General features: G+C 45.9%; 1 long non-coding RNA gene across 1 annotated transcript in view; it reads left to right on the top strand.

Moving 5' to 3' along the window:
* Nucleotides 1-23,176, top strand: part of LOC114817686 — a 43,548-nt gene that overhangs the window by 13,242 nt on the left and 7,130 nt on the right. The window contains exon 2 of the long non-coding RNA XR_003765540.1: nt 21,911-22,000. This is a non-coding gene — a long non-coding RNA (uncharacterized LOC114817686). The remainder of the gene's footprint in view (nt 1-21,910; nt 22,001-23,176) is intronic.

The raw sequence follows: 23,176 nt of genomic DNA, 5'->3' as shown, positions 1-23,176 counted from the left end.
CGATTTATTTGTAGTTGGGCCCGCTTTGTGACATTTTCCCCTGTGCATCAACTTGTTTGTTGTTGGGAATCTTGGTAGCATTTTTTTCCTGTGTTAGAGTTATTTTCGCTCTCCATTTGGGGACCTCGTTGCTATGGAAGACTAACTCATGCTAGAATTCAGTGTTGTGCATTGTTAAGTAGGTGAGCCGGATGATCAGCTGTGTTATTTCTGTCTACAGTTAAATCACAATGGGTTTGGAGATGAGCTGGGGGATGGAAGCTACACACATCAACTGCAAAAATAGAATGCGTGCTAATTGAGACATTTTAAAATTTGGGCCAATCCAAAAAACCAAAAAAAACCCCCCAAAAAACAAACCAAAAAAGCCCCATGGTTTTCATTGTTTTCAAAGGAGAGGGAATTTCATTGATTAAACAGGTAAGCAGGTCGGAGAGCATACAAATCGAGATGTCTAATAAGATGTCTGTTAATCAGTCACTGGATTTTCAGGGGGTTTCAAAGCTGACAGGGTTGCAATTCAAATTGACGTGAAAATCCATATTTCAGGTCTGATTCTGACCTGGAATCCCTGATGCGCTACAAAGATGAGGTCTGCTGAGCCTTGGGGTAGTCTAAAGCCACACACTGCGATTCTGTCTACAGTGTTTGTGAGCCTAATCGAGTTCGGATGAAAAGATTACGGTATCCTAAGATCATTTCACCCCAATAAGGCAGACCGAGTTAGAATCAGAAGGGGACTTAAAAGACTTTCCTTTTCCACCACTGATAGAATGGTAGTATCAATCAGTCCACTACATTAGAGAAGCAGCGTGGCTCAGTGGAAAGAGCACGGGCTTAGGAGTCAGAGGTCATGGGTTCGAATCCCGGCTCTGCCACTTGGCAGCTTGTGTGACTGTGGGCAAGTCACTTCACTTCTCTGTGCCTCAGTGACCTCATCTGTAACATGGGAACTGTGAGCCTCACGTGGGACAACCTGATTCCCCTGTGTCTACCCCAGCGCTTAGAACAGTGCTCTGCACATAGTAAGCGCTTAACAAATACCAACATTATTACATTTACTGAGCGCTTAGGACATCAGGTTCTACAGCTCAAGCTATTCATAATGACGGTATTAAGTGTTTGCTGTGTGCTGGAGAAAGAGACAAGATCATCAAATCTGACACAGTGCCTGGCCCACATAGGGTTCTCAGCATAAGAAAAGGGTAGAACAAGTATCCCCATTTAGCAGATGAGAAAAACGAGGTGCTTGAGCCTGGGGACATGAGGACCATCGGTTCATTTTGAGTGCAGTGGGGAAGAAAAGGTGTTCAGGGAAGTCAGCACTTCTGGTAGGCAAGGACCCGGAAACCTAGCTCTGCTAAGTGTTCAGGTACAACTTCCAAATCCAGAAAACACACTGGGATGGAGGGGAGAGGACTTAATCCTGTGTCCTTCTGGGGACCGGGATCAGGCCTGTAAAATTCCAGGGGCCCCGCCCGAGAAACAGCACGATATAGGAGATAGAGCGTGGGCTTGGGAGTCAGAAGGTCATGGGTTCTATGCCTGGCTCTGCCGCTTTGCTGTGTGATCTTGGGCAAGTCACTTTGCTTCTCTGTGCCTCAGTTACCTCATCTGTAAAATAGGGATCGAGACCGTGAGACCCATGTGGGACAGGGATTGTGTCCAACCTGATTACCCTGTATCTACCCCAACATTTAGAACGGTGCTTGATGCATAGTAAATGCTTGACAGGTACCATCATTATTGTGACTGGGAGCCAGAGCCAGGAATAGAGGGTAAGAGAGGACTACTTAATGTCTTCCTTGGGGAAATAAGTAGAAGGGTAGATTAGTTAAAAAAAAAACAAACAACAAACCCAAAAACATAGGTCTCAGAGGCAGGAGACCCAGGTTCTAATCCCAGCTCTGCCGCTAGCCAGTTGAATGACCTTGGGCAAGTCACTTAACTTATATTGGTCTCAGTTTCCTCACCTGTAAATGAGGGCATAAGATTATGTGTCTCAAGGGGGACAGAGACTATGTCCTATTTAATAACCTTGAATTTTCCCCATCTAGCACATGGTAAACATTTATAATTAGCATAAATAACTTTTTTATCATGATTCAAAGTGCCCAAATAATGAAGAATGAAAACTGACGAGAGTGAGAGGAAATTGTAACTGCACAACCGACAGTGTGGGTTAGTGGATAGAACACAGGCCTGGGAGACAGAAGGACCTGGGTTCTAATCCCAGCTCTGTGACCTTGGGCAAGTCGCTTCACTTCTCTGGGCCTCAGCTCACTCATCTGTAATATGGGGATTGAGACTGTGAGCCCCACGCGGATCATGGACTGTTTCCAACCTAAATACCTTGTATCTACCCCAGTACTTAAAAGAGTGCCTGGCACATAGTAAGCGCTTAACCAATACCATAAAATAATGCACGTCTCAAAGGTATGCAAAATTGTTGAGATGATGGCAGAGAGGCTATATCCATTATTCAATATCCCTCCTCTTAAGTCGTAGGATAGAAAAGAGTTTTTTGTTTGGATTCGCCAAGTGAACTTTGATACTATCAACCGTACGGTGGAAAACAGGCTTTTTTTTTTTTCCATTATGCCATCAATAAATTATAGTAGGCTCCCGTGAAAAACCTTTTCAATTTTATTTCCATTTGGAAGGTTTTAAAAGTTCAGATGGCCTGAGGATCCTGTTCCATTCTGACAGGTTGGGTCTGAAGCCACGGAGAAAGACGAATCCATCTAGTCTCCCGGGACACGCTGCTTTTGAGAAGCAGCCGGCAGCTGCGACTCCTTTTTTACAGCTAGAGAAAAGGCTCCGTGGTCTTCAGTGTCAAAGGTCCCTGAGTTTGATTCCCCGGAGAGGCTCTGTCAAGTTTAATCCTGTTCCCTTAGCCAAAGAAAATGTAAAACAGTGCCTTCCTTCCCCATCCTTGAGGTTGAAGCTGTCTTCCCTACTCAAGCATTTAATACAGTGCTCTGCACGTAGTAAGCGCTCAATAAATATGACTGAATGAAAGACATCTGCTTCCCACCTGGAGAAGTCACCTTTTTGGGGTGATTTGGATTAGAAAGAGAGTCTGTAGGCCCCTCCACAGTGTTTTACCACACTTAGTTGACAAATAGGGTATTTGTTTAGCACTTACTATGTGCCAAGCACTGTTCTAAGCATTGGGGTAGATACGAGGTAATCAGGCTGTCCCATATGGGGCTCACATAACTGAGGCACAGAGAAGTTAAGTGACTTGCCCAAGGTCACACAGAAGACAAGTGGTGGAGCCGGGATTAAAATCCACATCATCTGACTCCCAAACCCTTGCTCTTTCCGTTAAGCCACTCTGCTTCTATCTGTTTCTAGATGGTGCTTTTATTACCAAAGGGGCTTACATCATTTAACTATTTACTCCTCACAACACCCCTGAGAGGTAGGGTTTAGGTATTATTACCCCCAATTTACAGCTGGGGAAACTGAGACATGGGGAGGTTAAGTGACTTGCCCAAGGCCACGAAGGGAATGGGTGTCAGATCTGGGACTCGAACCTCCGGTTTTCAGGTGTGTGGCTCTTCCATCGTGCCACGTAGCCTTCCTAAAGTTGAAGGCAAGCACAAACTTTGCCCCGAAAGATCCCACGGCCTTTTTCTAGTTTCACAGCTCAGAACTTCTGGGATGGTGGGTTTAACCTGTCTGACCTTAACTCTGTCACGACACTTCCACAGTCCGGTTGTCAGAGTTCGTATCAGAAACAACAACATCTGTCTTTTACCCCCGATTTTCACAAGGTTTCTCTATGCATCTAGTTCAGAATTGACCAAATCGATCGTTTTTTGCTTTAGTCATGGTGAAGCGGCCGCATTGTAGGGACCATTTTTTTTTTTTGAGCACCTCAGTAGGCAGAGAGAACATTAAGGATGAACAGAATCCAGTCAGCAAAAGCAACAAGATCAGTGTTGGCACATTTCTGCCAGGGGAGATGCCTCAGTTTCTCCACTCCGGGCAGGAACTCTGTTGACCCCAGATATCACGATCTCCCCAAAGTTCTAAAAGGTGGGCAGAGCATGGCCACTTATTTAGTTTTTAGCTGGTCTGTTCCCTGTCCAGAACAGATTTGGCAGCGCATGCCTTTATGTCTGATGATAATAACGATAACGGTATTTGCTAAGCGCTTACTATGTGCCGGGCACTGTGCTAAGAACTGGGATAGATGCAATTACACCGGATACACCACTGTGGGCGGGGACCGTGTCTCTGTGCCTCAGTTACCTCATCTGTAAAATGGGGATTAAGCCTGTGAGCCCCACGTGGGCCAACCTGATGACCCTGTATCTACCCCAGCGCTTAGAACAGCGCTCTGCACGTAGTAAGCGCTTAACAAATACCAACATTATTATTACCACTGTTTGGTACTCTCCCAGGCGCTTAGAACAGTGCTCTGCACGCAGAAAGTGCTTCTCAAAGGGCTTTGCTAAAGACCGAACTGACCACCGCAATTGCTCGTGCCCCAGCGGAAGCATGAATGGCAGGAGCAGGAGTGCGAGTGTTACTGCACAAGCCACTAGTACTATAATCAACTCCTCTGTGCAGGTTCTCAGTCCTGAAATCCCAAGACCGAACCTTGGCCATCATCCCTATACCGAGCACTTCGCACGCACTCAATAAATACGATTGAATTGAATAAGTCCCCGGTGGAAGACTCCAGCTCTGCAGAAAATCTGCACAGCCTCTAGACGCTGCACTCTGGCTCAGTGGAAAGAGCATGGGCTTTGGAGTCAGAGGTCATGAGTTCGAATCCCAGCTCTGCCACTTGTCAGCTGTGTGACTGTGGGCAAGTCACTTAACTTCTCTGTGCCTCAGTTACCTCATCTGTAAAAGGGGGACTAAGACTGTGAGCCCCATGTGGGACAACCTAATTCCCCTGTGTCTACCCCAGCGCTTAGAACAGTGCTCTGCACATAGTAAGCGCTTAACAAATACCAACATTATTATTATTATTATCACTCCTTAGCGCGTCCCCGCTAGACTGCAAACCTCCTCTAGACCGCAAGCTCACTGTGGGCAGGGAAAGGGTCTACCGACTCTGTTATATTATACTCTCCCAAGTCCCTAGTACAGTGCTCTGCACACAGTAAGTGCTCCTTAAATATAATTCATTGATTGATTACCCCCTGCCCCTGACCTCTCCCAGCAACAGCACGGTGCACTTCGAAGGGTTGGTTTACAAGATGCTGTGAAGTTAGGAAGGTGGGGTGGATGGGACGCTTTGGCAGTTTATACATTTTCAGCTCACGTGCAGAGAGGCTGGAGAACTTTTATAGGCACTAGTAGGATGAATATTTCTGGAATAGGCACAGTGGAAAAGTCAGCAATCCAACTGTCAGTGAGCCTATTTTTTCTTTTCTTTTCTTTTCGAGACTCTCTCTAACTAGTCATTCATCTTTCCACATTTGATGTTAATTGGGTGGGATAACACCTAATGAAGCCACTAAGGCTTTTTCATTCTAATGGGTGGAAAAAATGCCTCTCTGGCCCTCACCCATTTAACATTTGGAAAAGGGCTGATCTCTTTCTTCCATCCAGTCTCTGTGTAAGCAGCCCATTCTCCCAGCAACTGTTGCTTCTGACAAATTCGGAGTGTTGCTCAAGAACCCCGGGCTAGCCTAGATTCTTCATAAGCCGGCTCCTTTAAAGAGCCCCATTTTAGAGTTGCCTACAGATTCAAGGGATTAGTAATTCTTCATTTCTTCCCATCATGGACCTGCCAATTGTCTCAAAGTAATAATAATAGTACTTGTAGCATGTGCCAGACACTGTAGAAAGCGCCGGGGAGATAGAATGCATTCCCTACCCACAAAGAGCTTACATTCTAAAGAGGGTGGCACATATAAAAATAGTAACAAAAATAAAGCAAGCAAAGTAGATACATTAATAATCAGTGAAAATATACAGAAACATCCAAGTACTGGAAGTACGTAGTAGTGTGGCATTTGTTCAGCCATTATTATGTATCAAACAATGTTCTAAGCACTGGGGTAGATAAAAGTTATTCAGGTCAGACAGCCCCTCTGTCCCTCATGGGGAAGGGGAACAGGCACTGATATAAATAGATGATACATAAGAGCAAAAAGTGGCTTTTGGAAAGATAGAAATGAGAGGATTTAGAATTTCTTTAAGGAGAGCTGGGACATTTTATGGTGGCAAAAAACAAAATCGCTAAAGTGCCCAAGCAGAATTTGATTTAAGCCTCTGTTACACTCTGGCCCATTATAACTTCCTGTAGTTGGCTAGTTCCCCAGGCAAAGAGAGAAATAGAAAGCAATATAAGAAAATAAAATGCAACTAAAAGCCCAGAAATGTTCCCATGGATAATACATCCCAATCTGGTGTGGCTTTGAGATAGATAGCCACTTGTTCCAGCAATCTCAATCCATCAGTCAATCCATCAAAGGTATTTATTGAGCACTCACTATGTGCAGAGCACTCTACCATCTCTTTGGAGATGACAGTTTAATAGAGTGAGTAAACATGATCTCTGCCCTCAAGGAACTTAAAGTTTAGTGGAGATGAACCTTCACAGTGCCCTAATGGGACTTACTTCCCTTTCTAAGAGCAAGGGTATAATCTTCCCGGGGAACGTTCCCAAGCGAAGCTCCCTTTCCTGCCGACTTGCCGTGATTGGCGTCGCTTTATCCTCCCTCTAGACCCGATCCGGCTTCGGATGCTTGGGCTCCTCGAGGTGGGGAAAAAACTTGTCCTTCACTACTCTTCCCTGTGAAGTCATTATGCTATGCAGCTGGTGCTCATTGAACCTCGTGTGAACCCCTGAAATCTTAAGTGTTTCTCTTGGGGGGCTGAGGGGAGGCACACTTGACCTCTGGCCCCCTTCCCTTTTTGCTTCAGAGCCATTGTTTCCCAACGGAATCGGACTTGAACTGGGCAGGTTCCCTCACCTCAACCTGTGTGCCTTGAGGTAACTGCTTCCTCTGCTTAACAATAATAACAATAATAATTGTGGTATTTGTTAAGCGCTTACTATATATCAAGCACTGTCCTAAGCACTGGGGTAAGTGGGTGGGACACAGTCCCTGTCCCCCTTGGGGCTCACAGTCTAATCCCAATTTTAGAGAGGAGGGAATTGAGGCACAGAGAAGGCAAGTGACTTGTCCAAGGTCACACAACTGACAAGTGGCAGAGCAGGATTAGAACCCATGGCCTTCTGACTCCCGGCCCAGTGCTCTAGTCACTACGCCACACTGAAGCCAGCCCCGATTCCTCCCTCCTTTTCCCCAACCGGTCCACCAGAGTATCCGTGGCTCAGTGGAAAGAGCCTGGGCTTGGGAGTCAGAGGTCATGGGTTCGACTCCCGGCTCTGCCACTTGGCAGCTGTGCGACTGAGGGCAAGTCACTCAACTTCTCTGTGCCTCAGTGACCTCATCTGTAAAATGGAGATGAAGATTGTGAACCTCACGTGGGACAACCTGATTACCCTGTATCTACCCCAGCGCTTAGAACAGTGCTCTGCACAGAGTAAGCGCTTAACAAATATCAACACTATTATTATCTTTCACGCTTCTCTCCCAGTTGACACCTCTCCCCAAATTCTATTCCGGGAACCCAGCTTCCATTAGGGCTGAAGAGAGGGCTGGTGGGAAAGTAAACAACTCTCTCCTGGAGCAAACTCCATTTCCTTGCTAATGATACCCTCCCACCAATTTAAATAACACATGCTCCACTGAAAAGGAAGCAACCGATCTCGTCTATTCGTTGGGCTTGATACATTACTCGAAACCCCCATGTCCCTAATTAAAAACTTTCCTGTTGCCTTCCCAAGTCCAATTCATTACATAAGGGGTGAAATGGTGATGTATCTCGGGCACTGGGGCGCTTCGGCTTCCATTTAGTGTGTGAATTAGTGTTACAGCACAGCTGTTCCGCAGAAGTGAACCCTTCTCACCCGGGGAATAAATCTTCCAAATCATTAATTAAAATTCCTTGGCTACACTTTAATTGGTGGTATAGGCAGTTTAACTGATATAGGTTCTGAGTACACGGGATGTTTGGGGCGTTATGGATTTTTCTTCCTGGATTTGTGTGTCACGAGAACTCAGTCGTTCCGTTTTCTTCATCTTCGATTTTTCCAAAGCATCTGTCTGGAAAGCCACGGGAATGGAGAGATGGAATGTTGGATGTAGAGATGTTATCCAGAGGAGAGAGCCTGGTTACCTAAAGTTTTCTTGTAGAGACACCCCTCCTCCCCCCCCCCCACCTTTAGTACTAGGACTCCTAACCAAGAAGTTTTATTCCTTGTAAGGAGACTGAGAGAGCAGGGTCCCCCGGGTTGTAACTAAAGATGAAGAGGAAGCAGATTTATTTCCCTTTCTGTGGCGGGGAAAAACAAGATGATAAGTCAAACCGTGATCATTTTCTAAACTGTGTGGCCGGTTCATTTTCTGGGTCATTTCTCGTGGTTGTGGCAGCAATGGAAGGCTTAGGAATGGACCCCTAGATCAGCCCTGCTTTGTGGCTGAATGGCCAAGTAGAGGCGCAGCGCGGCCTAGAGGAAAGAGCACTGTTTGGGACTCAGGGGACCTGGGTTCTAAGCCTGGCTCCACCACCTGTCTGCTGTGTGACCTTGAGCAAGTCACTTGACTTCTCTGAGCCTCATTTTCCTCATCTGTAAAAATGGGGATCAAATCCTATTCCCTCCCACTTAGACTGGAAACCTCATATGGGACAGAGACTGCGTCTGACCTGATAACATTCCATCTACACGGCCCTTTGAACAACGCTTGGCAGATTGTAGATGCTTCACTAGTACCACCATTCATTATTACTATTATCATGATTATTAACATCATCCTCCTTAAGACTATGCCCCTTTAATAACAAAGATAGCATTTATTAACTGCTTATTTCGTGGCGAGCGCTGGAATAAAGATGAGGATGATGTTGGTATTTGTTAAGCGCTTACTATGTGCAGAGCACTGTTCTAAGCGCCGGGGTAGACACAGGGGAATCAGGTTGTCCCACGTGGGGCTCACAGTCTTAATCCCCAGTTTACAGATGAGGGAACTGAGGCACAGAGAAGTGAAGTGACTTGCCCACAGTCACTCAGCTGCCAAGTGGCAGAGCCGGGAGTCGAACCCATGACCTCTGACTCCAAAGCCCAGGCTCTTTTCACTGAGCTACGCTGCTTCTCGTGGAATAGATATAAGATCACCACAAGCGACACGATCCCTGTCCCACAGAGGGATGGAGTCTGAGGGAGGGAGAGTTGGTCTTTTATTCCCATTTGTCATATAAGGAAACTGAGGAAAAGGAAAGTTTAGTGACTTGGCCAAGATCACACAGCAGACGAGTGGGAGATCCGGGATTAGAACCAAGGTCTCCCGACTCCCAGCCGTATGTTTTCCCCGGTAGACTTGCGCACTGCCTCTGTTTCATCTCCGGTCAATCAATCTAATCGGTGATATTTCTCGGATGCTTACTAGGTACAGAACACCGAACTGAGCACTTGAGTAGTGTTCATACCTCAGAATATTACACGGGCATAGACTTGGGCTGTGGAAAATCTATAAAGGGGACTTCTCCAGTCCTCCGGGTTTATTTTGGGACTGCCAGATCTTATAAGCCCTTCGGGGGGTAATGCTCAAATAAATAGTGGATTGTGGAGTAAGCTGGAGCTTTTTTTCCCTAATTGATGAGGAGGCTTAATACCGAGAAGGCGGGACTACTATGCACTCCACTGCAGCAGAGCGGTTTTATTTCATTTGAGCAGTTTGTTAGATTTCATTTGCAGATGAAAACGGCCGATTCTGCCTTTCTTCCTGCCCTCTCTCCACAGGCCAGCGGGAGAAGGGTCAGCGTGGGGTGGAGCCACGGCTCTTTAAAAGGGGTCTTTTGAAAATGGAACGGGTCTTCTTCCTCCCGGCCTGGGAATTTTCCATTCTGAGTCACCGTAACCCAGATAAATGAGGTCAGTGGGCTTGAAATGCCAGACTTCATTATCTTCTCACACTCAAACAGTTTGACTGGTTCCTGTGTCAGTAATTGGTTCACCTGATTTTAATAACGAGGCACCTGCCCCAAGAAGCAATCAGCTCAAGGAATGGTGGGGAGGGGAAGGGGTGAAACAAGAGGAGAGAAATGTGAGGAGGTAAATAAATTAGTCTGATGTATTGCCGCCCAACCCCTACTAGAAAGCCTGCCAATCAATTGATCGATCAATGAAAATGATTGGATTCATGCATCTGGAGAGGAGGATTTTCCCAAATGAAAACTACTCCTCTTCTGATTCATTTTTAGAGGGAATGAACAGTCCTCCACATCCCGGTTGAAAACGAATATTTCGGTTCTTGTACTGCATCTGCAATTGAGGCGGAGAAAAAGAGGTGATACCCAAGCACTTAGTACAGTTCTCTGCCCTCTGTAAGCACTCAGTAAATGCCATTGATTGTCTGATTGAGAAGCCAATTGTTGGGTTTTCAGCTGGCCTGTCTCCCGACCATTCCCAATATGGCACCAGAATCTTTTAGGGGAAAAAAACCAGCTTAGCCTAGTAGAAAAAGGACAGAACTGGGAGCCAGCGCCTGGGTTGTTATAATGGTATTTGTTAAGCGCTTCCTATGGGCTAGGCACTGTACTAAGCACTGGGGTGGATACAGAGTACAAGGTAGATACAGGGTATTCACCCCAGTGCTTAGTTCAGTGCCTGGCACATAGGGAGCACTTTACAAATACCACAATTATTATTACTGTCGTTATTATTTCAAGCAAATCGGTTTGGACACAATCCCTGTCCTACAGAGGGCTCACAGTCTTAACCCCCATTTTACAGATGAGGTAACTGAGGCATAGAGAAGTGAAGTGATTTGCCCAAGGCCACACAGCAGAGAAGCGGAGGAGCCAGGATTAGAACCCATGACCTTCTGACTCCCAGGTCCATTCTCTATCCACTATGCCACACTGCTTCCCTTAATATCAGCTCTCCAGATTGCCTGCAGCGTGACCTTAGGCAAATCACTTTACTCTTCTGTGCCTCAGCTTCCTTATCTGCAAAATAGGGATAAAGTATCTGTCCTCCCTCCTATTTAGCCTGTGAGCCCCATGTGGGACAGGGGACGTATCTGATTGGATTATCTTTTATGTACCCCAGTTCTCAGCGCAGAGTAGATGCTTGACAAATACCACGATTCTTATGATCATTTTGACAGTTTTTCCTATTTTCAGTTTCAAAACTCCCTCTGTCGTGGCCTCTGTCAGTTTTATTTTGGGGGGAGGGGCGTGGTATTTGATTAGGAGGGGAACATAGAGCATATCAATGGGTTTCCCCTTGATAAACACCCCAGAATCAAGTAAAATCTTTCATCTCTATAAAATGGCATCCGTGGTTTCCTCCCCTTAAGCCCGGTACCCTGCTTAATGGTTGCCATCAACAACCACTTTATAGGATAACCAGAAATAGGAATGCTACTAGGGAAAAAGGGTCATCTTTTGAAAGAAGTCCTTTCTATGCATTATTGAAGGCTCCTAGATGATTGACAGGTAGGAGAAATGTTTTGCAGCCTGACTTTACTGGTTTTTTAGCTGGAGGGAGGTTGTTGGTTTTCCATCACTCAGTGAAATTAAAGGAGTTTGCTTCCAGTCGCCATCCATTTCTGGTTTTCACGGTCTGGTTCTTCATTCCTCTGGGGGATTTGTAGAGAAAGCTGGAAAATGATTTAAAGGTGAAAAGTACTCTTACTTTCTCACTTATTCTTTTCTTTAGCGCTGAATGAGTCTGTCAAGCTCTCTTCTCAGTCCTGAATCTGCTAGCCCCAACCTGCCCAATAGACTCTGTTATTAAAGAGCCGAGAGGAACGCGTCGATCTCGGAATAGGGAGAGGATAGTCCTGAAGCTTTCTTTCCTATCGGTTTCAAGGTTCGTGCAGTGGCCACAGACAATTCGAACTTCCGTTGTTCAGGTGCTAGCCCTTCCCAGCATCCCTTTGTCTCCCTTAAACATGTCGTGTCTTATGCTGTCGAGTCGTCTCCGGCCCACAGCGACTCCGTGGACACATCTCTCCTAGAATGCACCGCCTCCGTCTGCGATCGTTCTGGAAGTGTATCCATAGAGTTTTATTCTACCTCAAATACCCTGGCGAATGAGTTCATTCTCACAGAAGACAGCAGCATTTTACAAAATCTGGATTGGCTCCTGGACTTCTGGCTCTTTATCCATTTGTTTTGAGACCTTTTCCAAACACAAATATTCAGCGCCCCATGTATCTTGTTTTCTGACTCAGTGGTACGGATAGTTGAGGCTCAGTAATTTGGTAGCCCAAGGCTAAAATGAGTTATTTCTTACAGTGACAGATGTAGGGATCCATCAAGGAGCTTTCTTGTTGGTTCATCCTCCTGCAATTTAGGATTCAGTGCTCTCCTGGAGTTAGGGAGATAGAGATAGTAGGAGATAGACTTGGTGGGCAGGGACCGTGTCTACCCACTCTGTTGTGTGTAGTACAGTGCTCTGTAGACCGTAAGTGCTCAATAAATACCATTGATTGAGTGGTGCTCTGAAGTAGACACAAGGACTGAGGAAAACCACTTGGTTCTGGATTTCCCATGACTTCACTTACGACCAACTTTGCATCATCAACCTCCTTGAATCTGTGAACGTGAGGTCCAGAGGTTCCTCTGGAGTGTGAGCATTCCCTTCTGACTTCTTTCTGGATTCTCAGGTTCAGGATGAATTGCGATGAATTGGGCCTGTTATCCAAAGGGCTAAATCCTAGCATGGCGTAATGGATAGAGAATGGGCCTGAGAGTCGGAAGGTCATGAGTGCCTAATCCCAACTCTGACCCTTGTCTGCTGTGTGATCTTGGATAAGTCACTTCACTTCTCTGGGCCCAAGATAACTCATCTGGAAAATGGGGATTAAAACTGTGAGCCCCATGTGGTACAGGGACTGTGTCTAACCCAATTCGCTTGCATCCACCCCAATGCTCAGTACAGTACCTGGCCAATAGTAAATGCTTCACAAGTACCGTGATTATTGTTATATTTCCTCCAATTCCTCAGAAGAAAATAGGAGCTGATCATTCCCCCATCATGCATTCCTGCTTCCTGGTCAGTAAGTGGGATTTATTGAGCACTTACTGGTACAGGGCACTGTACTAAGTGCTTATGAGAGTCCAATTAGAAGAAGCAGACAAAATCCTGGACATCAAGGATGTAGAAAGATATATTGATTGTCTGGCATCAATTTAAATGCCCATCTGTATTTTCAAAAGTGAAAATGTGCTAACTGGATTGCTTTACAAGCCAGTTATCCTACAGTGATTGCTAAATACCAAATATCACTCCCCCCCCACTAGAAATACTGAAGAGCCGAACAGTACCAATTAGATCATTAGCTGGTAGGGATGCAAACATTATGAGAGTCGCCTCGCTAAGCTTCCTGGCCTCTCAAGGTCTTTTGTTGCTATCTTGCTTTGCTGCTCTCAGCGGAGAGCTGGCCAGTTCTTTATCTCCTTGGTCGGATCCTGTGTTTTCCATCTCCTCTGTGCCCCCAAGGCATCGTGAGACAATCTGGACAAGTCACGTAAGGCGCTGTCAGAGAGCTGTGGAATCAGGCATTGGCAGGCCACCCTGGCAGGAGAGAATGGAGCTGAGACAGCTGGAAGGGACAAGGGCGGTGAGGGAGAAGAACCCAGAGCTGCAGCAGGAAAAGAAATCAAAGTGATTCTTCTTGGTCATGACACCCTGCTGGCACAGAGAGAATGCCTGACTCCCATTCCTCGTGTTTCATTCCCATGAAGTCAGGCAAGAGGGGGATCGAGTGAGCCAAGACTATCCACAATCACTTGGGAATAGCCCAGGGTTTCATGGGAGGTGGGGAGGGGGGAGAGAGAGAGCGAGAGAGAGAGAGAATGAGAGAGGGAGAAAGGCAGAGAAAAATAGAGATAGAGAGAGGGAGATTGGGAGCGAAAAATAGAGATGAAAGGTAAGAGAGAAAAAAGGTGAAAGAGGGTGAGAAGGAGAGAGGGTGAAAGAAAGGCAGAGGAAGAGAGAGAAAGGGAAAGAAAAAAGGTGAGGGAAACAGAAAGGGAGAGGAAAAAGAAAGAAAAGGTGAACGAGAGTGAGAGGAAATGGAGAGAGGAAGAAAGAGAAAAAGAGAGAGAGAAGGGGGAGAGAGAAGGTAATAGGGAGAGAAGGAGAGAGAAAAAGTGAAAGAGAGGGAGAGGAAGGGAGAAAATGAAGAGAGAGAAAGGGAAAGGGAGAGACAAGAAAGAAAAGATGAGGGAGAGAAAAAGAAAGGAGGGAAAGAGAAAAGGAGAGAAAAAGAAAAGGTGAGAGAGGAAGAGAGAGGAGAGAAAAGGTGTGTGTATGTCTGAGAGAGCGAGGGCTCACTGCTAGCTTGGTTGATTTCTCCATATTTAACCTTGAATTGTTTCTGGAGGGAAACCATCATGGATTATTTCTGCTGGATCCTGGAATACATTGCAGACTTTGAAAAAGATTGTTTTGGCCTGCTGACCCCACCTTTTCCCCACTCAACCAAAACCAGCTTTATTTTGATTACACTGAGTCTCTCCAGAGGAATATTGACACGGAAAAAATATTACTGAGGTTTTCAGCCCATCTCTCTGTAGACACAAGAAACCACGGTAGTGTGATAAGGCAGGCTCCGGGTGCATCAAAACAATTTGCATGGAAATGTTTGCAGTGATTCCAGCGCAATGAAGAATATTAGGAAGGCAGCACTTTGCAAACATTTCGGCTCCGAGATTAAATACTCATTGAAAGTCAGGTTGTGTTTAAAAGATTGTTATCCGAATCTAATTTCCCATAATTTAGGGAGCTCATTGAAACCTCAATTCATCCTAGTAAGGTTCTATGCGGGGGAAAAAAAAAAGTAGTTGGACACAATCCCAAGCCAGCGGCCTAATCATTAAATGAAATACTCGAGCTTGTCAGGAGAAAGCAGCGTAAGGGATGAGGTGCTGGAGAAACCGAAGACGGTCTCCTAAGCAGACCAAGGTTAGAGCCAAGTTGAAACTGAGCGGTTACATGGACAAGCTCGCTCCAGGGGTGTGAGTCCATTTTTGCGGTGGGAGAATTTGTCTTGTGTCACTGTGGGGAGTCAAATCAAACAAAGGTGGTGTGCACTTGAAAAGTTGGGGGAAATGTCCCATAAATGCACAAACCTACAAATTAGGCAAAAGTAGCAGCATGGCGTCGTGGATAGAGCACAGACCTAGGAGTCAGGAGGTCAAGGGTTGAGGTCCCAGCTCTACCACACATCTGCCGTGTGACCGGAGGCAAGTCACTTGACTTCTCTGTGCCTCAACTACCTCGTCTGTAAAATGATGATTGAGACTGTGAGCCCCTTGTGGGACAGGGACTACGTCCAACCCGATTTGCTTGTCTCCACCCCAGCGCTTAGTACAGAGCCTGGCACACAGTAAGTGCTTAAAAACCACAATTGTTATAATTATTTTTATTATTTACTGATTGCCTACTGTGTGCAGTACTGTTCGTACCGTGTGGGTGCGTTGCGGAGGATGTTGGAAGTAAAAGACACATATTCTGCCCTCCAGGAGTTTACAGTCTTGCAAATGCCCACAGTTTTATCAGGTGTCCAACCCCTAAGGTTTAGTACAGTGCCTGGCACATAGTAAGCGCTTAACAAATGCCACGATTAATCCCCCATGATAGGAGAAACCCTCTGGACCCAATTAGATAGTTGTCCAGCTATTTGTTGAGATTCATTCATTCATTCAATAGTATTTATTGAGCGCTTACTATGTGCAGAGCACTGTACTAAGCGCTTGGAATGAACAAGTCGGCAACGGATAGAGACAGTCCCTGCCGTTTGACGGGCTTACGGACTAATCGGGGGAGACGGACGGACGAGAACGATGGCGATAAATAGAGTCGAGGGGAAGAACATCTCGTAAAAACAATGGCCACTAAATAGAATCGAGGCGATGTACATTTCATTAACAAAATAAATAGGGTGACGGAAATATATACAGTCGAGCGGACGAGTACGGTGCTGAGGGGAGGGGAAGGGAGAGGGGGAGGAGCAGAGGTGAAGGGGGGGTGGTAGAGGGAGTAGAGGGAGAAGGAGAGCTCAGTCTGGGAAGGCCTCTTGGAGGAGGTGAGTTTTAAGTAGGCTCTCGAAGAGGGGAAGAGAATCAGTTTGGCGGAGGCGAGGAGGGAGGGCGTTCCGGGACCGCGGGAGGACGCGGCCCGGGGGTCGACGGCGGGACGGGCGAGACCGAGGGACGGCGAGGAGGCGGGCGGCGGAGGAGCGGAGCGTGCGGGGTGGGCGGTAGAAAGAGAGAAGGGAGGAGAGGCAGGAAGGGGCGAGGTGACGGAGAGCCTCGAAGCCTAGAGTGAGGAGTTTTTGTTTGGAGCGGAGATCGATAGGCAACCACTGGAGTTGTTTAAGAAGGGGAGTGACATGCCCAGATCGTTTCTGCGGGAAGATGAGCCGGGCGGCGGAGTGAAGAATAGACTGGAGCGGGGCGAGAGAGGAGGAAGGGAGGTCAGAGAGAAGGCTGACAGAGTAGTCTAGCCAGGGGCTCTGTTAAGAGACTCTGCATAGATCAGCCAATCAATCAAGTGCATTTATTGAGCGCTTACTGTCTGCAGAGCACAGTACTAGCACTTGGGAGAATACAAAATAACAGAGTTGAAAGACCCACTCCCTGCCCACAGCAACCTCACAGTCTAGAGGTGGATAATGATAATAACTGCAGTATTTATTGACTTCTTACTAACGGCCAAGGACGGTGCTAAACGCTGAGGTAAATTCAGATCAGATCAGACCCGGTCTTACATGGGGTTCACAGTCGAAGGGGAAGATAGAACCGCTTTTTAATTCTCATCTTACAGATGATAAACTGAATCACAGAGAGGTAAAATGACTTACCCAACGTCACACAGTACGTAAGACTTCAACGATCGCATCCAAAAGCGCTTACTGTGTGTGACCTGGGGTAGATGCAGGCCAATCAGGTTGGACAGAGTCCCACACGGGGCTCACCGTCGTAATTCCCATTTTACAGATGACGTAACTGAGACAGAAAAGAGAAGTCAAGTGACTTGCCCAAGGTCACACAGCAGACGAGGTGTAGCCAGGGTTAGAACCCAGGTCCATCTGCCTCCCAGGCCCGTGCTCTATCCACTAGGCCATACTGCTTTTCACCGTATTCAAGCCAGTCAAAAGACTTCAAAGGAATGGGGAGGAGTAGTCCTTAAGCCAAGGGAAATTTTGAGGTCCTTATCTGGATGTGAGCTAGCCCTGTCTGTAATACTAGCATTAAAATTCAATAGTCCTCTCAAGAAAGAATTCTAAAAGAAGAGTGTGATAAAAAGGGATTGCTATGTTCTAGAATTCCACTTGAAAACGCAGAGGCAGACATCTAAAGTAACTACTGCAAAGAACTACAAATACCTTACTTAGTTCATCTGTTCAGTTTCAATGCAGAAATGTGACCTATCCATATAATTCCATCTTTGAGTTTTGGCAGCAATGTGCAGAATGATATACAAGGCACTAGGGAACATTCAACAGAAATAAAACACCCAGTTGTCCTCAAACAATTTACGGCCCCATATCAATCAATCAGTGGTATTTATTGAGGGCTTACTGTGTGCAGAGCACTGTACTGAATGCCTGGAAGAGTACAGTATGACGGAGTTGGTAGACACACTCCCTGTCCGCAGTGAGCTTACAGTCTGGAGGGGGAAACAGACGTTAATATGGATAAACAACTTAAGGACATAATAATTTACGGATATGCCAAGAACAGGTTACCCAAACTGTCACAAGATGAGGGAATTAGAAGAGCCATTAGAAGACCAACTATTCCCATCATAATAAGCCCCCATGCTCAGCCTGACCAACGGGGGATGTTTAACCACTGTGTTTTCCGTGAAAATGCATTTTTGCAATTTTATATAACCAGGGAAATAACCAAACCTGTGCCCTTCTGGAGTTAGAAACAGTCAGGGGGTGTGAAGTACTTGACAGTTGTCCCAGGAATATTTCCAGCTCAGCCCAAATGTGTCTTTCCAGGACACAGCCTGAAGCAGCGTGGCCTAGTGGATAAAGCATAGGCCCGCGAGCCAGAAGGACCTGGATTCAGATCCCATCTCTGCCATTTGTCTGCTGTTTGACCTTGGGCAAGTCACTTACCTTCTCTTTGCCTCAGTTACCTCGTTTGTAAAATGGGGATTAAGGCCGTGAGCCTCATGTGGGAGATGGATTATGTTGGACTATGTCCAACGTGATTACTCTGTATCTACCCAGGGCTTAGGATAGTGCCTGGCACATAGTAAGCCCTTAACAACTACCATTAAATAGAAAATAAAAAAACCCTCTCCAGGCCAGTTTCATTCCGGTTGGCACAAGCCTTTAAACCGGCTCAGCCTAGCCTGCAAAATGGTGATAACAATTAATAATCATGATATTTGTTAAGCGCTATGTGCCAAGCAGTGATCTAAGCACTGGAGTAGATACAGGCTCATCAAGCTGGACACAGTCCCTGCCCCACATAGGGCTCACAATTTTAATCCCTATTTTATAGATGAGGGAACTAAGGTCACACAGCAGACAAGGGATTAGAACCCAAGTCCTCTGACTCCCAGGCTCACGATTTTTCCACTAGACCACACTGCTTCTCTAGTGCTTCCACTATTTAGTGTTTCCACTGGGGGCTAAAGCTAAAACTGGCAAGCGCAGTATTTAGGAAAGAGAAACACTGAAAATATGTACTACTTCCAGAGCTGTGCGTCTTCTTTCAAAAGCAGCAGGATATTTTTATTCCGTATATCATTTCCCAGCCTGATGTGAACAGTCTCTGATCCCTGGTGGTGCATATAAAATAACACCCCTCTGGATTTGATGCTAGCCGGATGTTGAGGGGTCATCATCTCCCGTCAGAACTATCTCGGTGGACTCCTGGCACGTTAAAGGTCTTTGTTGCTGTTGTCTAAAGCTTATATTTCCGAGGTCTGAGATGTCTTGACTTTGCTTAGAACCGACAGCCTCCCTCCGGGCTGAGGAAAGAAGGGATGGCTGTCTGCACACACTCAGTTGCAACCCATAAGTAGCAAACTTAACCTAGCGCAATCGATCGGTGGTATTCACTGAATGCTTACTGAGTGCAGGGCACTGTACTAAACGCTTGGGAGAGTACAGTACCACGGGATTAGCGCCCAGGTTCCCTGCCCGTAACGAGCTTACAGTCCCCATAAGCGGCGACATGACTGAACTGGGCCCAAGGTCCAACCACGTCAGTTGTCCTGTCTCCGACAGTAGAGGATGCTGGAAAGAATGGTGTAATGGCCGTCGAGGCTGTAAGCTCCTCCTCCTTGAGGTAACTGAGGCACAGGTAAGCTAAATGACTTGTCCAAGGTCACCCAGTTGACAAATGGAGAGTCGGTGTTAGAACCCAGGCCCGTGCCCTTTTTACTAGGCCATGCTGCCTCTCTGTCACTACTGCTCTTTTCAGACTGTGCCATGCCGTAGGAGGAGGAATTCCACTTGCACCGTCTCCTCGGTGGGACACCAGTTCCATTGTTTAGTTGGAACCGGAGTGGCCTACTCTCACAGTCTTCATCCCCTTTTTACAGATGAGGTAACTGCGGCACTGAGAAGTGAAGCGACCTGCCTAAGGTCACACAGCAGACAGGTGGCAGAGCTGGGATTGGAACCCAGGTCCTTCTGACTCTCGGTCCTGTGCTCTATCCGCTAGTCCGTGCCGCCGCCACTTCACGTCTCAGCTCTCTTGGGGGAATTCTGTCCGCCCCAAAAGCCGAGCTGGAAACAGAGCTTCAGAACAGGCGGGGGGAAAAAAATAACTTCCAGCTAACTGGAGCTTCATCAGAGCCGCTTTTCTTGAATGCACAACCGAGGGAGCAGCAGGAAGCAGAGAGTGATTGGTGTCATTGCCTGGAGCACTTTGTTGATGAGAGCTTCTTCTCAGTTGATGAATTTCTGCATCAGGTGGAGATATGATTTCAATTGTTCCTGTGAAATATGGGCAAAGCTTCACTTGAGGATGAGGCATGTCAGAATGCTGTCAGGCTGGAGCCTTAACCTAATGGACTGTGGCAGCGCGCCAATCGTGCATCTGACCACTGGTCTACAAATCCAGAATGGAGAGAAAAGAATCTTTTCTTTTTTTTTTTTTGGTATCTGTTAAGCATTTACTACCTGCCAGCCAAAATATTAAGCACAGGGGCAGATCCAAGCTAATCAAGTGGGAAATAGCCTGTGTCCCACGAGGCTTACGGTCTCAATCCCCATTTTACAGATGAGGGAACTGAGGCACAGAGAAATGAAGCAACTTGCCCAAGGACACATAGCAAGTAAGTGGAGGAGGTGGGATTAGAACCCAGGTCAGTGCTCTTTCCACTAGACCACGCTGCTTTTCTTCCCAAGACCACTCTGGTTCCTTTAAAACAAGTAGCACGGGAAACCTCTCTGCAAGCCTACTGTTTATGCTTTAAACTTCTGGTTTCTTTCGCAGCCGTGCGGCCTTTCAACTTCATCTTTCCTACCCCCGGCAACCATCACTTTGGGTGAGAAACAGACCGATACTTGTTTCTCTCCCCATGGACATTCTATCCTCCGTAACTCTGGCCGGCCGGCTTAATTTTCACTGGGAGAAAGGCCTTTGAAAATTAGGAAAGTTCAAAACAGGCCGATGCATTGCCGATTATTCTGAATTGGGACCCCCCCAGGTCTCCCATAAAGCGAGGGCTGTGGTCTGGCAAAAAGCAAAGGGACAAATGCATCAGGATCACGTCAAGGGCACATCGAATCTTATCTGCACCTGGAGAAGATTTGAAGACTCAAAACATCTGGCATAGTCACCCGTATACATAATATATGTCATTGGGATATCTTTGGGGCCGAATTGACGGAGTAATGACGATGATGCTGATGCTGATGATGATAATGATTTCTCCCACTGAGAATGAGAGATGAGCCTCAATTCTGAGACTCCAAGACTGAAAGTTTCCATGCAGGGACTGATTGTAGTGTAAGAGATTTGTTCAGAGTTGCTCTCTCACCATCTCCCGCCCCTGCCAGTCATATTTCTGCTGGGGCACCAAGTGCAGCACACTGTGAAATGTCCCCCGAGCCTTGTTTTCCTTGGAAGATCCATTATTGTCCAAAGCGCTCTTGACATCGAGCAGACGGGATTCAATCCGAGAGTGTTTCGTGATATTTTCAGTTATTAACTAGCATACAGAGGGAATCAGAGGGGCCTGGGTTCTAATTCCGGCTCCACCACCCATCTGCTGTGTTAGTGTGGGAAAGTCGCTTCACTTCTCTGTGCCTCAGGTACCTCATTTATAAAATGGAGATTAAGACTGTGAGCCTCAGGAGGGACATGGACTTTGTCCAACCTGATTATCTTGTATTTACCCAAGTGCTTAGTAGAGTGCCTTACACATAGTAAGCGCTTACCAAATAGTTTCAAAAAGACAGAGGAAGAAAGCCACACTAAGAAGCAGGGAAAGCAAAATGAAAGATCCAGAAGTCAAATTTGATATCGTTTGGACTCCTGATTCTAGGAGGTTTATATCTTGTATGCTTTATGATGATGATATGCTTTTACTTATCCCATAGAGAGTATTTATTGAGTGCCTACTTTGTGCACTGGACTAGACACCTAGGACAATACAGGAGAATAGGTAGCATGGTCCTTACCCTCAAGAAGTTTACAATCTAGGTGGGACAAACCTGATGATCACAAGCCATTCAGGGATAGAGGATTAAGAAACAACCCTATGACTGTGGATATCAGATGTTTGATTAGAAAAATAAGCAGAAATTAGCAAATAGACATGCATAAATCCCGATTCCAAAATGTCAGAGCCACATTAGTCCAAATTTTCTTCTAGATAAGGATTTGAATCTATGCGTATACTGTCAGATGTGGGAGCTGGCCAATCCTGGAACTGTGACATATTTGCTGAGGTGAACATTATTGGGTAAGTTTATCACATAGGCTGAGAAATAACATTCTTCAAGATTAAGCTATCTTCCCTTATTGAAGGACCCATTAATCTCCTTTTGTGAGATATGCTACCGTTTAATATTCTAAGGTAAACATTTATCAGAGCATGAAGTTTATAGTTTAAGGACAAAAATAGAATCTTCTTTATTGGGGGCTTAACCGGATCTGTATGCTGAAGACAGGCTCAGTTCTGTTCAGCTAAATTCATTTTGGATAAAAGCATAGAGGAGAGCGCTCTAATAGATTACTAGAGGAAAAGAGAGGAAAAGTATTATTAAAGGACCCATCTGAATATTATGATTCTAAGCTCCTTAAGATTGAGGATCATATGTATTAACTCTATTGTCCTCTCCCAAGTACTTCATAGGGTGCTCTGCTCAGAGTAGGGGCACAATAAATAATTTTGATTTATTGAAAGAGGGCAATGATCAAATAGTTCTTCCAAGATTCCCACTGCCACTGTTTATATTGATAATAATAACGGTATTTGTTAAGCGCTTACTATATGCCAAGCACGGTTCTAAGAGCTGGCAGAGATACAAGGTTATCCGGTTGTCTCAAGTGGGGCTCACAGTCTCAATCTCCATTTTACAAATGAGGAAACTGAGGCACAGAGAAGTTAAGTGACTTGCCCAAAGTCACACAGCTGACAGGTTGCGGAGCTGGGATTAGAACCCACTACCTCTGACCCCCAAACCTTTGCTCTTTCCACTAAGCCACACTGCAGGGCAGTGGGTCTTTGACCATTGGCTTGACCCAATAATGGCTTTGCTTAGGTTTTTTTTTTATCACCTCAAAGATGTGTCAGGTTTACATGCCAAACCAATCATTTTAGATGAAAAGGTAGCACTTTTTCTAAGTAATATTTATTTCAAGCCTAGAGAAGACCGAATCCTCAAAAATTGGTGACATTCCCAAAGAAGGCATCAAATGAAATTGGTCCAAATTAGATTAATGGTAAAATTGCTCTATCTTCTGCTGCTACATCAGCAATATTGTCCAGGGCCTGATATTGGAGATTGATGATCTTGGGAAAGTAATAGATGACTACCAGACTGGACAAACTCTAAAACTGTACCATTTGGTGTGTTTCACTGAGTTATGAAATATGGAATCCATAGAGAAAAAGGAGTGAAAAAATTGAGTTTTC

Source organism: Ornithorhynchus anatinus, chromosome 17 (assembly GCF_004115215.2).
Source record: "Ornithorhynchus anatinus isolate Pmale09 chromosome 17, mOrnAna1.pri.v4, whole genome shotgun sequence".
NCBI classification, from domain to species: domain Eukaryota; kingdom Metazoa; phylum Chordata; class Mammalia; order Monotremata; family Ornithorhynchidae; genus Ornithorhynchus; species Ornithorhynchus anatinus.
Note: the sequence above shows the minus strand (reverse complement) of the source record. Positions and strands in the feature narration are given on the sequence as shown.